The sequence below is a fragment of the Pristiophorus japonicus genome, chromosome 23, assembly GCF_044704955.1.
Source record: "Pristiophorus japonicus isolate sPriJap1 chromosome 23, sPriJap1.hap1, whole genome shotgun sequence".
NCBI classification, from domain to species: domain Eukaryota; kingdom Metazoa; phylum Chordata; class Chondrichthyes; family Pristiophoridae; genus Pristiophorus; species Pristiophorus japonicus.
The window spans coordinates 21,505,981-21,519,120 of NC_091999.1; the positions used below are offsets into that span (position 1 = coordinate 21,505,981).

General features: G+C 48.7%; 1 pseudogene; it reads right to left on the bottom strand.

The window, feature by feature from the left end:
- Positions 1–451: 451 nt before the first annotated feature.
- Positions 452–13,140, bottom strand: part of LOC139235430 (zinc finger protein 850-like) — a 192,382-nt pseudogene continuing 179,693 nt past the window's right edge.

Genomic DNA, 13,140 nt, shown 5'->3' on the forward strand with positions numbered 1-13,140 from the left:
GCTGTTGGCGATATGGGCAAGAGGCTGGCAGAGCACCCATCCCAGCTCTTTTAACCCCCTTGGGTGGATATCATCCGCACCTTACACTGTCAAGATTTACCCGCACGGGTTGCTGTCAGTGAAGAGAGATGAGAAAGAACAAAGTGCATTTGCCGCTCTCAGTATGACCCTGAAGGACTGTGTCCATGCTGAAGTTCTTCACCCATATGATCCTCCCCCCAGATTGTCCTCTCTGAGCTCCAGCCAGGTGATGCTAAACACTCGGGTGGGAAAGAGAAAAGACTGCAGCAATGTGTTGAAAGCAACACGAATTTATTTGTCTATATCTCGAATATTAAACTCCTGTCCAGTTAAAGGAATTTTCATCAGCGGAAACAAACCCCAATTGTCAGAATGAACATGGTTCAGTCGGGTTGTGATTAACAGCAGCAATAACAGCATCATCCAACCTCTACAAACATTTGTGAACTCGCTGGTGCCTCAACAGGTGGGATGACTGAGTGAATCCCTTCCCACATTCAGAGCAAGTGAATGGCCTCTCCCCAGTGTGAATTCGCTGGTGCCTCAACAGATGGGATGATCGAGTGAATCCCTTCCCACACTCAGAGCAGGTGAATGGCCTCTCCCCAGTGTGAACTCGCTCGTGCCTCAACAGGTGCGATGACTGAATGAATCCCTTCCCGCACTCATAGCAGGTGAACGGCCTCTCCCCGGTGTGAATTCGCTGGTGCGCCAGCAGGTTGGATGACTCATTGAATCCCTTCCCACACTCAGAGCAGCTGAACGGCCTCTCCCCAGTGTGAATTCGCTGGTGTGTCAGCAGGGCGGATGACTGAGTGAATCCCTTCCCACACACGGAACAGGTGAACGGCCTCTCCCCAGTGTGAATTCGCTGATGTATCAGCAGGTTGGATGACTGAGTGAATCCCTCCTGACACTCAGAGCAGGTGAATGGCCTCTCCCCAGTGTGAACTCGCTGGTGTGTTTCCAGCTGGGACGGGTAGTTGAAACGTTTCCCACAGTCCCCACATTTACACAGTTTCTCCCCAGTGTGACTGCGCTTGTGTCTCTCCAGGTTGGATGATCGGCTGAAGCCTTGTCCACACACAGAGCATGTGTACACTTTCTCCCCGCTATGAACAGTGCTTTTTGCATCCATAGTTGCTGGATGATATTCCATTCCCGATGAATCGAGTGACTTCGTCAGATGTTAATGTGATGTTTGAGCCTCCGGTCGATAAATCCTCCCCTTTTAATACCCTGTAAAGTGAATTTCAGTCAAGAAAAAGGGTGGATGAGAGAGATCCCACAAAAACACAAAGGCACTTTGAGAAATTGAGCTTAATGAACTTGGTAATTTCTGGCACCAGCACTAGAAATAATAACCATGAAAGCTGCAGTTTGTGGTAAAACCTAACTGGTTCATTAATGTCCTTCAGGAAAGGGAACTCGCCTCCATTGAGAGCCCCACATGGGGAATTGTTGGTCCCACTGGGCACAGAAATATTGGGGGTGAAACCCAGCAGCTTCTCCTCCATCTCCACTCCAGCTCAAACAGATGCAACAAACAGACCCACACAGGAGACCAGGTATCCAAAGCGTCTTTCTAATATTTGCAGCATAGTTGAGAGGCGATTTATTCTAAATTGCCATTGATTTGTGGACTTGAGATTCTAGATTTGGCTTTGTACCGGAATCCAGGTCAGCGATTGGAGCATGGACAGGATCATCAGAATGGCCCATGTACAGCAGGTGGTGCGGCAAGCAGCAGAGGAGTGGTGAGGTCGGGGTGGAGTAGCACCGGGAGATCGGGGCTGAGAGATTGTGGCCCACAAGAGGCGAGAGTTGGGGGCTGAGAGATTCGGGCCAAGGAGAGGGAAGAGTTCGGAATGGAGAGATTGGGGCCAAGGAGAGGTGAGTGTTCGAAATGGAGGGATTGGGGCCAAGGAGAGGTGAGTGTTCGGGGAGGAGAGATTGGGGCCAAGGAGAGATGAGAGTTCAGGGCGGAGAGATTGGGGCCCAGGAGAGGTGAGGGATCGGAGCGGTGAGATTGGGGCCCACAAGCGGCGAGCGTTCTGGGCGGTGAGATTGGTCCCCACGAGAGGCGAGAGTTCAGGGGGGGAAGAGATTGGGGCCCACGAAAGGCGAGAGTTCGGGGCGGAGAGATTGGGCCCCACAAGAGACAAGAGTTTGGGGCGGAGAGATTGGGGCAACAAGAGGCGCGAGTTCGGGGCCCGGGATAGGCAAGGGCCCAGGGACAGCATGGGCCAGACCACACTGCGATCTATGGGCAGTAGGAGTATGTGCCCCAGGTCTGCGCAGCGGAACTTGGTCTCCAGTCGTCTTGGTTAACCTTTGCCACTGGACCAAGACCTCACTCTGTCCAGCCCGTGTGGTGGCTGGTATGCAACGGACACACGCGTTAAAAGAATCCACGCACAGATTCTCCCACCCTTCAATATGTAGTTCGGGACCTGGAATATCAAGTCTCATATTGAAACATCTGTGAACTCATCCCTTTTTGGTGTGGAAGTGGGTCATCCTCGATTCAAGGGATGCCGAATACTATACTGTTCAGGAGACCAGGGAGTGACTTCCGCATCCAGCACCCACCCTGATACGGAGCGGCTGGGAATTGCTGGGCATGCTGTATTTCATGGTGTGGGGGAGGCACTGCCCCTGGGGTTTGCTGGTGCCGGGCCCGGAGGCTTTGACACGCAGGCTGAGAGGCGCAAGCGGTGTTGCCCGGGGCCTGAGAGCCACTCTCGGTGTTGACCGGGGCCTGAGAGCCGCACTCTATGATGCATGGGGCCTGTTGCATGAGGCCTGGGAGCCACAATCGGTGCTGCCCGGGACTGAGAGTCACACTCGGTGTTGCCTGGCGCCTGAGAGCCACACTTGGTGATGCTGATGCCATGCTCGCTCCAATCAGTCCCCGGCTCTCCAGGGACCAGGCCTACCCACGTTGCCCCCCTGCTGATGGAGATAGGGTGTATTCTGCCAGGCGGAGCACTCTGGGTAAGATCATCTGCCATTATCACAGAGAGTACGGCACAGGAGGCCATGCAGCCCATCCTGTCTGTGCCGGCTCTTTGGTGGAGCTGTTCAATGAGTCTCACTCCTCTGCTCTTTACCCATTACTAGATATATTTTTCCCAGCAAGTATTTATCCAATTCCCTTTTAAAAGTTATAATTCAATCTGCTTCCACCACCCTTTCAGACCGTTCAATCTGGATTGGAACAATTTGCTGAGTAACAAATGATCCCACATCTCACCTCTCCTTATTTTGCCAATCATCGGAATTGGCTCCTCTGGTTACTTTCCCTCATGCCACTGGAAACACTTTCTCCATATTTACTCTATCTAAATCGTTCATAATTTTGTACATCTCCATCAAATCTCCTTTTACCCTTTCCTGCTCTCTGGAGAAAACTTCACCAGGCTCTCCACATCACGGAAGTCCCATCTCCCTGGTACCATTCCTTCTGCACCTTCTCTAAAAGCTTGCCATCATTACGTAAGTTTGGAGCCCAAACTTGAACACAATTCTCGAGCTGAGGCCTAACCAGTGTTTTATAAAGGTTTAGCAAATTAAACATCAAATGCTGATATTTCTCTGATGTGCTTTAAAGGGCGAGGTCCATCTAGTCAGTTGGATGTGTCAATGAGACTGTGAACCTAAAGAAGTGCATTTACAGTGGAGAGCCAGGGACATGCCGTGTAACCGGGTGCAAACAGTCCTGCACAGCCCACACTTCACTTGTTTCCCATTTGGCATGAAAGTAATGTGTTAATTGCAAAAATTCATTTGATTTGATTTCAAATAGTTTAGGATAGAAATTTAATCATGTTTCTATGATTTTTCCCCAACTCAGATTGAAGGCCTCAATTTTTCTCTTCATCTGTGTAGTCACAGGATTCCAAACCCGAGACTGTACATTGGGATTCCAATCCTGGGACTGCACATGGGGATTCGAACCCTGGGAGAGTACTTGGGCATTCTAACATTGGGAGAATACATGGGGATTCTAACCCTGGGACCATACATGGGGGTTCTAGCCCAGGCACTGTAAATGGGGATTCTAACCCTGGGACTGTACATGGGGATTTTATCCCTGAGCGAGTATGTGGGCATTCTAACCCTAGGAGAGTACATGGGGAATCTAACTATGGGACGGTATATGGGGATTCTAACGCTGGCATTGTACATGGGGATTCTAACACTGGGAATGTACATGGCGTCCAGGCATTCGGGCCCCCTTCAGAGATGACTGAGCCTCTACTTCCCCGCAGTGCTCCAGGTGTGGTCTAGCCAGGGCTTTGTGCAGCTGCAGAGGGATGGCAGCACCATGGAACACTATGAAGGCAGGTAGCTTACTACTGACTTTCATTTTAAACTTTTAATCAACTTGTGAAAATTTTTAAAACTTCAATAGAAACTTTTAAACAACTTGGGGAAATTTTTGAAACCTCTGGAGAAAATTTTAAATAACTTGGAAAACCTTTTTTAAAACTCCGGGAGAAACTTTTAAAACTTCTGAAGAAACTTTTAAACAACGTGGAGGAACGTTTAAGAATAATTTTATTTTAAAAATGTTTTATTAAGCAATTGAATACTGTACCCCAATCTAAATAGAAAATAGTTTGGTGTGTTTTATTAGCATCATTTTCAGCCATTTGAAACCAGGTTACTCACGACGACGCCCAGCAAGCAGGTGTGCCTCCGACCCGGCGACCGTGACATCACCCGGCCCCTCCTGCGGCGGGCCTACATCCCTCCAGCGGCGGGTTTTCATCCCTCCAGCAGCGGGCCTACATGTCTCTCCTCATCGATGGCTGGTGGCCTGGCTATGATTCTTTCACCCTCCTACTCCTTGCTGGCCTCCCACTTGGAACTCCAGCGGACAACTGACTTCCTAATGCCTGCCCCGAACCAAGCCTCGGACCACTTACCAACAAGGGTGCTGCTCAGCACCGAGCTTGCAGCCAACATTTCACCTTCGGCAATTAGGCTCATACAGAAGTGCCTGGTCTCCAGTCGTCTTGGATCCCTTGCCACTGGACCAAGACCTTGCTCAGCTATGCCATCCCACGTTGAATGAACTCACACACAGGCATCTTCCACTCCGTTAACATGAAGGTATGGACCTGAAACGTCAGGACTTCCATTGTACAACTCCAACAGCAACAGGCCAGAATGCCACACCATCATAATTGCCCGGGAACTTAGAAGCTTTGACATCGACATCGCCACCCTAAGCGAGATCCGGCAGGCAGGGGAAGGCCAGCTCAAGGAACAAGATGGAGGTTACACCTTTTTCTGGAAAAGAAAAGAGAGGAAGAACTCCACCTTCATAAAGTCGGCTTCGCCATCAAAAGGAGCTGGTCGACAGCCGCAAGGACACCCCCTGTGGGGTTAACAAACGCCTCTTGACTCTTCAACTCACCCAAACTTCTTCACCCAGAGAGTGGTGAACCTGTGGAATTCTCGACCACAGAAAGTAGTTGAGGCCAATTCACTAAATATATTCAAAAGGGAGTTAGATGAAGTCCTTACTACTCGGGGGATCAAGGGTTATGGCGAGAAAGCAGGAAGGGGGTACTGAAGTTTCATGTTCAGCCATGAACTCATTGAATGGCGGTGCAGGCTAGAAGGGCTGAATGGCCTGCTCCTGCACCTATTTTCTATTCCAGAACCAATGCGCAACAGTCATCGGTGCGTATGCCCCAACAGTCGATTCAATAGAGGAGACCAAAGAGGGTTTTTATTCCAACCTCGAAACATCCCTGTCCTGCGTCCCTGCAGGTGACAAACTGATCCTCTTAGGTGACTTCAACACCAGGGTCGACAAAGACACAGTCCTCTGGGGAGGCATGATTGGCAGTGAGGGGTAGGGAAGGCCAACTCCAGTGGTACCCTAATCCTGACAAAATGTCAAGAACATGAACTTCTCATCACCAACACCTTGTTCCACCAGAGGGACAAATACAAGGCATCGTGGCAACACCTTCGCTCCAAACACTGGCACCTGCTCGACTAGGTCATCGTCCGAGCCAGGGATCGTGAGGGTGTGCGAATCACCCGCGCCATGACAGGAGCTGACGACTGCTGGACGGACGACCGCCTGATCCATCATCGACATTAACATAGCCCCAAAGCGGAGGGGACAGCAGAAGCAGTGCCACAAGAAAGTCAATGCCGGGGCACTTAAAGACCCAGCTAAGAGAGCCCTATACAGCCAACGCTTCAGAGCTAACCTGTCGTGTCTTGATGACGCTGAGATGCTGAATGCCCACAGCGCTTGGTCTGCCCTCCAGGCCTCCATAACCAGTGCCTGTGCAGAGACACTTGGTCATTCAACCAGAACACACCAGGACTGGTTTGATGAGAATTATCAGGTGATCCAAGAATTAATATTTCTGAGCCTCAAGCAACAACCCAACTCAGGAGCAGCAAAGCAACATTACAAGCGGCTCAAAGCTGAGATCCAACAAAAAACCTGAGACCAAAAGAACAGCTGGTTGATGGAGAAAGCACAGGAGATACAATAACTGGCCAACAGCCATGATGTGCGAGGATTCTTCATATCAGTCAAGGCCACCTACGGTTCAAACTCCCAAGGCCCCACCCCACTGCTGGCCAAGAATAGAGAAACACTCATCAAGTACACCGAGGTTGTCGAGGCCCGCTGGAAGGAGCACTTCGAAGATCTCCTCAATCGAGATTCTGACTTTGACTCGAGTGTTCTCGACTCCATCCCGCAGCATGCGTCCCGCCACCACCTCAGTAAAACACCAACGTTGCATGAGGTAGGAAAAGCCATAAGGCAGCTCAAGAACAACAAGGCTACGGGAGCGGATGGAATCCCTACTGAGGCGCTAATGCATGGCGGAGATTCGCTGTTAGCATGGATACATGACCTCATCTCGCTCATCTGGAGGGAGGAGAGCATGACGGGAGATCACAGAGATGCAGTGATCGTGACCATCTTTAAAAAAGGGGGCAAGTCCAACTGCAGCATCTACAGAGGAATCTCCCTGCTAATTAGTCACTGGGAAAGTTATTGCCAGATTCCTCTTCAACCGTCTTCTCCCTGTGGCTGAGGAGCTCCTCCTGGAGTCACAGTGCCCCACGGGGCACATCAGACATGATCTTTGCAGCGCGACAGCTGCAGGAAAAATGCAGGGACCAGCGCCAGCCGTTATACATGGGCTTTTTCAACCTTCCAAAGGAATTTGTCACTGTGAACCATGAGGCTCTATGGAGCATCCTCCTCCATTTCGGATGCCCTCAAAAATTTGTCAACATCCTTCGCCTGCTCCACGACGACATGCAGGCCATAATCCTTACCAACTGATCCATTACAGACCAAATCCACGTCCGGACCGGGGTCAAACAGGGCTGCGTCATCGCTCCCATCCTCTTCTCAATCTTCCTCACTGCCACGCTCTAACTCACAGTCAACAAATTTCCTACTGGAGTGGAACAAAACTACAGAACCAGCAGGAAGCTGTTTAATCTTTGCCGCCTCTGGTACAAAGTCCAAGATAACCCCATCCTCTGTTGTTGAGCTACAGTATGTGGACAACGCCTGCGTCTGTGCACATTCTGAGGCTGAACTCCAGGATATAGTCGATGTATTTACTGAGGAACACGAAAGCATGGGCCTTACGCTAAATATCCATAAGACAAAGATCATCCACCAGCCTGTACTCGACCCACAACACTGCCACCCAGTCATCAAGATCCATGGCATGGCCCTCGACAACATGGAGCATTTCCCATACCTCGGGAACATCCTATCAACAAAAGCCGACATTGATGAGGAGATTCAACACCACCTCCAGTGCGGCAGTGCAGCCTTCAGCCAGCGGAGGAAAAGAGTGCTCAAAGACCAGGCCCTCAAAGCTACCACCAAGCTCATGGTCTACAGGGCTGTAGTAATACCCACCATCCTGAATGGCTCAAAACATGGACTATGTACAGTAGACACCTCAAGTCGCTGGAGATATATCACCAACGATGTCTCCGCAAGATCCTACAAATCCCCTGGGACGACAGGCACATCAACATCAGCGTGCTCGTCTAGGATAACATCCCCAACATTGAAGCACTGACCACACTCGATCAGCTCCGCTGGGCAGGCAAATTAGTTTGCATGCCAGACATGAGACTCCCGAAGCAAGTGCTCTATGCGGAGGCCTTTCATGGTAAACGAGCCAAAGGTGGGCAGCGGAAACGTTACAAGGACACCCTCAAAGCCTCCCTGATAAAGTGCGACATCCCCACTGACACCGAGGAGTCCCTGGCCAAAGACCACCCTAAGTGGAGGAAGTGCTTCCGGGAGGGCGCTGAGCACCTCGAGTCTCAATGCAGAGAGCATGCAGAAATCAATCGCAGGCAGCGGAAATAGCGTGCGGCAAACCAGTCCCTCCCACCACTTCCCTCAACGACTATCTGTCCCACCTGTGACAGAATCTGTGGCTCTCGTATTCGACTGTACAGCCGCCAATAAACTCACTTCAGGAGTGGAAGCAAGTCTTCCTCGATTCCGAGGGACTGCCTATGATAATGATGAAATGGGGATTCTAACCCTGGGACTGAACATGGGGATTCTAACCCAAGGAGTGAATATTTCTGGGCCTTCTCTGTTACAATTATGTAGGACTTAAACCATAAGGTCGGTACTAAGCATCGCCTTTAGGGGAGATGCTGAGAAATTCGAGGTGTGGAGAGTGAGAATAAAATATCTGAAACACTCCTTTACCCACTGGGACCCGGTTGCAAACAGACACTGACATCGCTCACTTTGTTCCTGAACCAAGATGGCTGCGCATGCGCGGTGCGACTCACCAAATCAAGAAGGCGGAGCACTGAACCCGCTCCTGCACAAAGATGGCCGCCGTTAGCCTGGGCCTGTGACCGGGAGAAGGACCCGAAGCTGCAACCGCCGATATTCCGGTTTTTATTCCGGGCTGGCGGGCGGGCACCGCTGGTTTATGAAGCCTCCCGCGCCACCCGCTGGTCCATTGCTCCCCTTCACCCGCTCAAATTAAGCGCTTCTGCGGAAGGCATGTTACCCATTTCTCCTTCGCCACTACATTCGCCGCGCATGCTCCAAACACAGCCAGAACACGCGCCTGCGCACTGAACTCCTGTAGTCTGGGTTCGGCATTTTCTTGCCCGTGCTGCATATTGGGTAAATACGCCGCCATTGCAATACTGCGTTGGTGAAAAGAACAGGATTTACTGGGATTGCATTGGGCATTGAACCATATTCATTCTGGCAGTTATTGTTTGTTTCTGCTGATCTTAATAACCCCTATATCTGCGCTGGAGATTAATGTTCTATATTAATGTCCTGTGATAGTTTGAACTGGTGCTCTCCTCTCTCTATCCTGCGACAGTTGGAGCTGGTGCTTTCCACTCTCTCGTCCTGTGATACTTGGAGCTGGTGCTCTCCAATCTCTCTCCTGCGACAGTTGGAGCTGGTGCTCTCGACTCTCCCGTTGGTGTAAGAGGGAGGGCTTTAGTTTCCTGAACAATTGGGACCGCTTCTGGGGAAGGTGGGACCTGTACAAGTCGGGACAGGATACACCTCTAGAGCGACGGGACGAATGTTCTCACGGGTGGTTTTGACAGTACAGTTGGGAGGGCTTTAAACTCGCTTGGCAGGGAGATGGGAACCCAGGAGGGGTCTCTGAGCTAGTTAGAGTGAGTGAGAGCTCAGATGAACAGAACTCCAAGAAAGAATGCAAAAGCCAGGAGGCAACAAAGCAGATTAGCACTGGTGGAAGTGTAAACCACAAGTTGATAAGAAGGGACAATATGTATGAATATAAAGGGGCTGCAGGAGGCGTCAAAACTAAAAAATCATGGTTTAAAAACTAATATTAAAAATCTCTACTAAAATGCACGAAGTATTCGAAATAATGTAAATGAGTTGATGGCACAAAGCATTACAAATGGGTATGATTTGGTGGCCATTACAGAAACGTGGTTACAGGGTGGCCAAGACTGGGAATTAAACATGCAGGGGTATCTGACAATTCGGAAAGATAGACAAGAAAGGAAAGGAGGTGTGTTAGCTCTGTTAATAAAGGATGATATCAGGGCAGTTGTGAGAGATGATATTTGCTCTAATGAACAAAATGTTGAATCATTGTGAGTGGAGATTAGAGATAGTAAGGGGAAAAAGTCACTGATGGGCGTAGTTTATAGGCCCCCAAATAATAACTTCACGGTGAGGTGGACAATAATCAAGGGAATAATGGAGGCATGTGAAAAAGGAACAGCAGTAATCATGGGGGATTTTAACCTACATATCGATTGGTCAAATCAAATCACACGGGGTCGCCTTGAGGAGGAATTCACAGAATGCATACGGGATTGTTTCTTAGAACAGTATGTTACAGAACCTACAAGGGAGCAAGTTATCTTAGATCTGGTCCTGTGTAATGAGACAGGAATAATAAACGATCTCCTAGTAAAAGATCCTCTCGGAATGAGTGATCACAGTATGGTTGATTTTGTAATACAGATTGAGGGTGAGGAAGTCGTGTCTCAAACGAGCGTACTATGCTTAAACAAAGGGGACTAGAGTGGGATGAGGGCAGAGTTGGCTAAAGTAGACTGGGAACAGAGACTAAACGGTGGCACAATTGAGGAACAGTGGAGGACTTTTAAGGAGCTCTTTCATAGTGCTCAACAAAAATATATTCCAATGAAAAAGAAGGGTGGTAAGAGAAGGGATAACCAGCCGGTGATAACCAAGGAAATAAAGGAGAGTATCAAGCTAAAAACCAATGCGTATAAGGTGGCCAAGATTAGTGGGAAACTAGAAGATTGGGAAAATTTTAAACGACAGAAAAGAATGACTAAGAAAGGAATAAAGAAGGGGAAGATAGATTACGAATGTAAACTTGTGCAAAACATAAAAACAGATAGTAAAAGCTTTCACAGATATATAAAATGGAAAAGAGTGTCTAATGTAAATGTTGGTCCCTGAGAAGATGAGAAAGGGGATTTAATAATGGGAAATGTGGAAATGGCTGAGACCTTAAACAATTAATTTGCTTCGGTCTTCACAGTGGAAGACACAAAAACCATGCCAAAAATTGCTGGTCACGGGAATGTGGGAAGGGAGGACCTTGAGATAATCACTTTCACTAGTGGGGTAGTGCTGGGCAGGCTAATGGGACTCAAGGTAGACACGTCCCCTGGTCCTGATGAAATGCATCCCAGGGTATTAAAAGAGATGGCGGAAGTTATAGCAAATGCTTTCGTTATAATCTACCAAAATTCTCTGGATTCTGCGGAGGTGCCATCGGATTGGAAAGCAGCTAATGTAACGCCTCTGTTTAAAAAAGGGGGCTGACAAAAAGCAGGTAACTATAGGCCGATTCGTTTAACATCTGTAGTGGGGAAAATGCTTGAAGCTATCATTAAGGAAGAAATAACGGGACATTTATATAGGGATAGTGCAATCAAGCAGACACAAGATGGATTCATGAAGGGGAAATGACGTGTAACTAATTTATTGGAATTCTTTGAGGGTACAAAGAGCATGATGGATAGAGTTGTACCGATGGATGTGGTGTATTTAGATTTCCAAAAGGCATGCAATAAGGTGTCATACAAAAGGTTACTGCAGACGATAAAAGTACGCGGAGTCAGAGGAAATGTATTAGCATGGATCGAGAATTGGCTGGCATACAGAAAGCAGAGAGTCGGGTTAAATGGGTCCTTTTTGGGTTGGAAATCGGTGGTTAGTGGTGTGCCACAGGGATCAGTGCTGGGACCACAACTGTTTACAATATACATAGATGACTTGGAAGAAGGGACAGAGTGTAGTGTAACAAATTTGCAGATGACACAACGATTAGTGGGAAAGCGGGTTGTGTGAGGACACAGAGAGGCTGCAAAGAGATTTAGATAGGTTAAGCGAATGGGCTAAGGTTTGGCAGATGGAACACAATGTCGGAAAATGTGAGTTAATCCACCTTGGGACAAAAAACAGTAAAAGGGAATTTTATTTGAATGGGGAGAAATTACAACATGCTGCAGTGCAGAGGGACCTGGGGGTCCTCGTGCATGAAACTCTTTTTGGATAAAGAACATGACAGTTCACGCAGCGAATTAACTGACCACGGTAGGACTCGAACCTGCAATCATCTGATAATATCGCAGATACAATCGCAGTTAGACGCCTTTCCCATTAGACCACACGGCCTCGTCCTCGTGCATGAATCCCCAAAAGTTGGTTTGCAGGTGCAGCAGGTAATCAGGAAGGCGAATGGAATGTTGGCCTTCATTGCGAGAAGGATGGAGTACAAAAGCAGGGAGGTCCTGCTGCAACTGTACAGGGTATTGGTGAGGCCGCACCTGGAGTACTGCGTGCAGTTTTGGTCACCTTTCTTAAGGAGTACTTTGGAAGGGGTACAGAGACGATTCACGATGCTGATTCCGGAGAAGAGGGGGTTACCTTATGATGATAGATTGAGTAGACTGGGTCTTTGCTCGTTGGAGTTCAGAAGAATGAGCGGTGATCTTATAGAAACATTTAAAATAATGAAGGGGGTAGACAGGATAGAGGCAGAGAGGTTGTGTCCACTGGTCGGGGAGACTAGAACTAGGGGGCACAGCCTCAAAATACGGGGGAGCCAATTTTAAACCGAGTTGAAAAGGAATTTGTTCTCCCAGAGGGTTGTGAATCTGTGAAATTCTCTGCCCAAGGAAGCAGTTGAGGCTAGCTCATTGAATATATTCAAATCACAGATCGATAGATTTTTAACCAGTCAGGGAATTAAGGGTTATGGGGAGCGGGCGCGTAAGTGGAGCTGAGTCCACGGCCAGATCAGCCGTGATCTTGTTGGGTGGTGGAGCAGGCTCGAGGGGCTAGATGGCCCACTCCTGTTCCTAATTCTTATGTTCTTTTGTTATTATGTTCTTATTAATGTTGGGGAAGTCCAGAACCAGGGATAAGGGTAAGCCATTTAGGACCGAGATGAGGAGAAACCTCTTCACCCAGAGAGTGGTGAACCTGTGGAATTCTCTACCACAGAAAGTTGTTGAGGCCAATTCACTAAATATATTCAAAGAGGAATTAGATGTAGTCCTTACTACTCGGGGGATCAA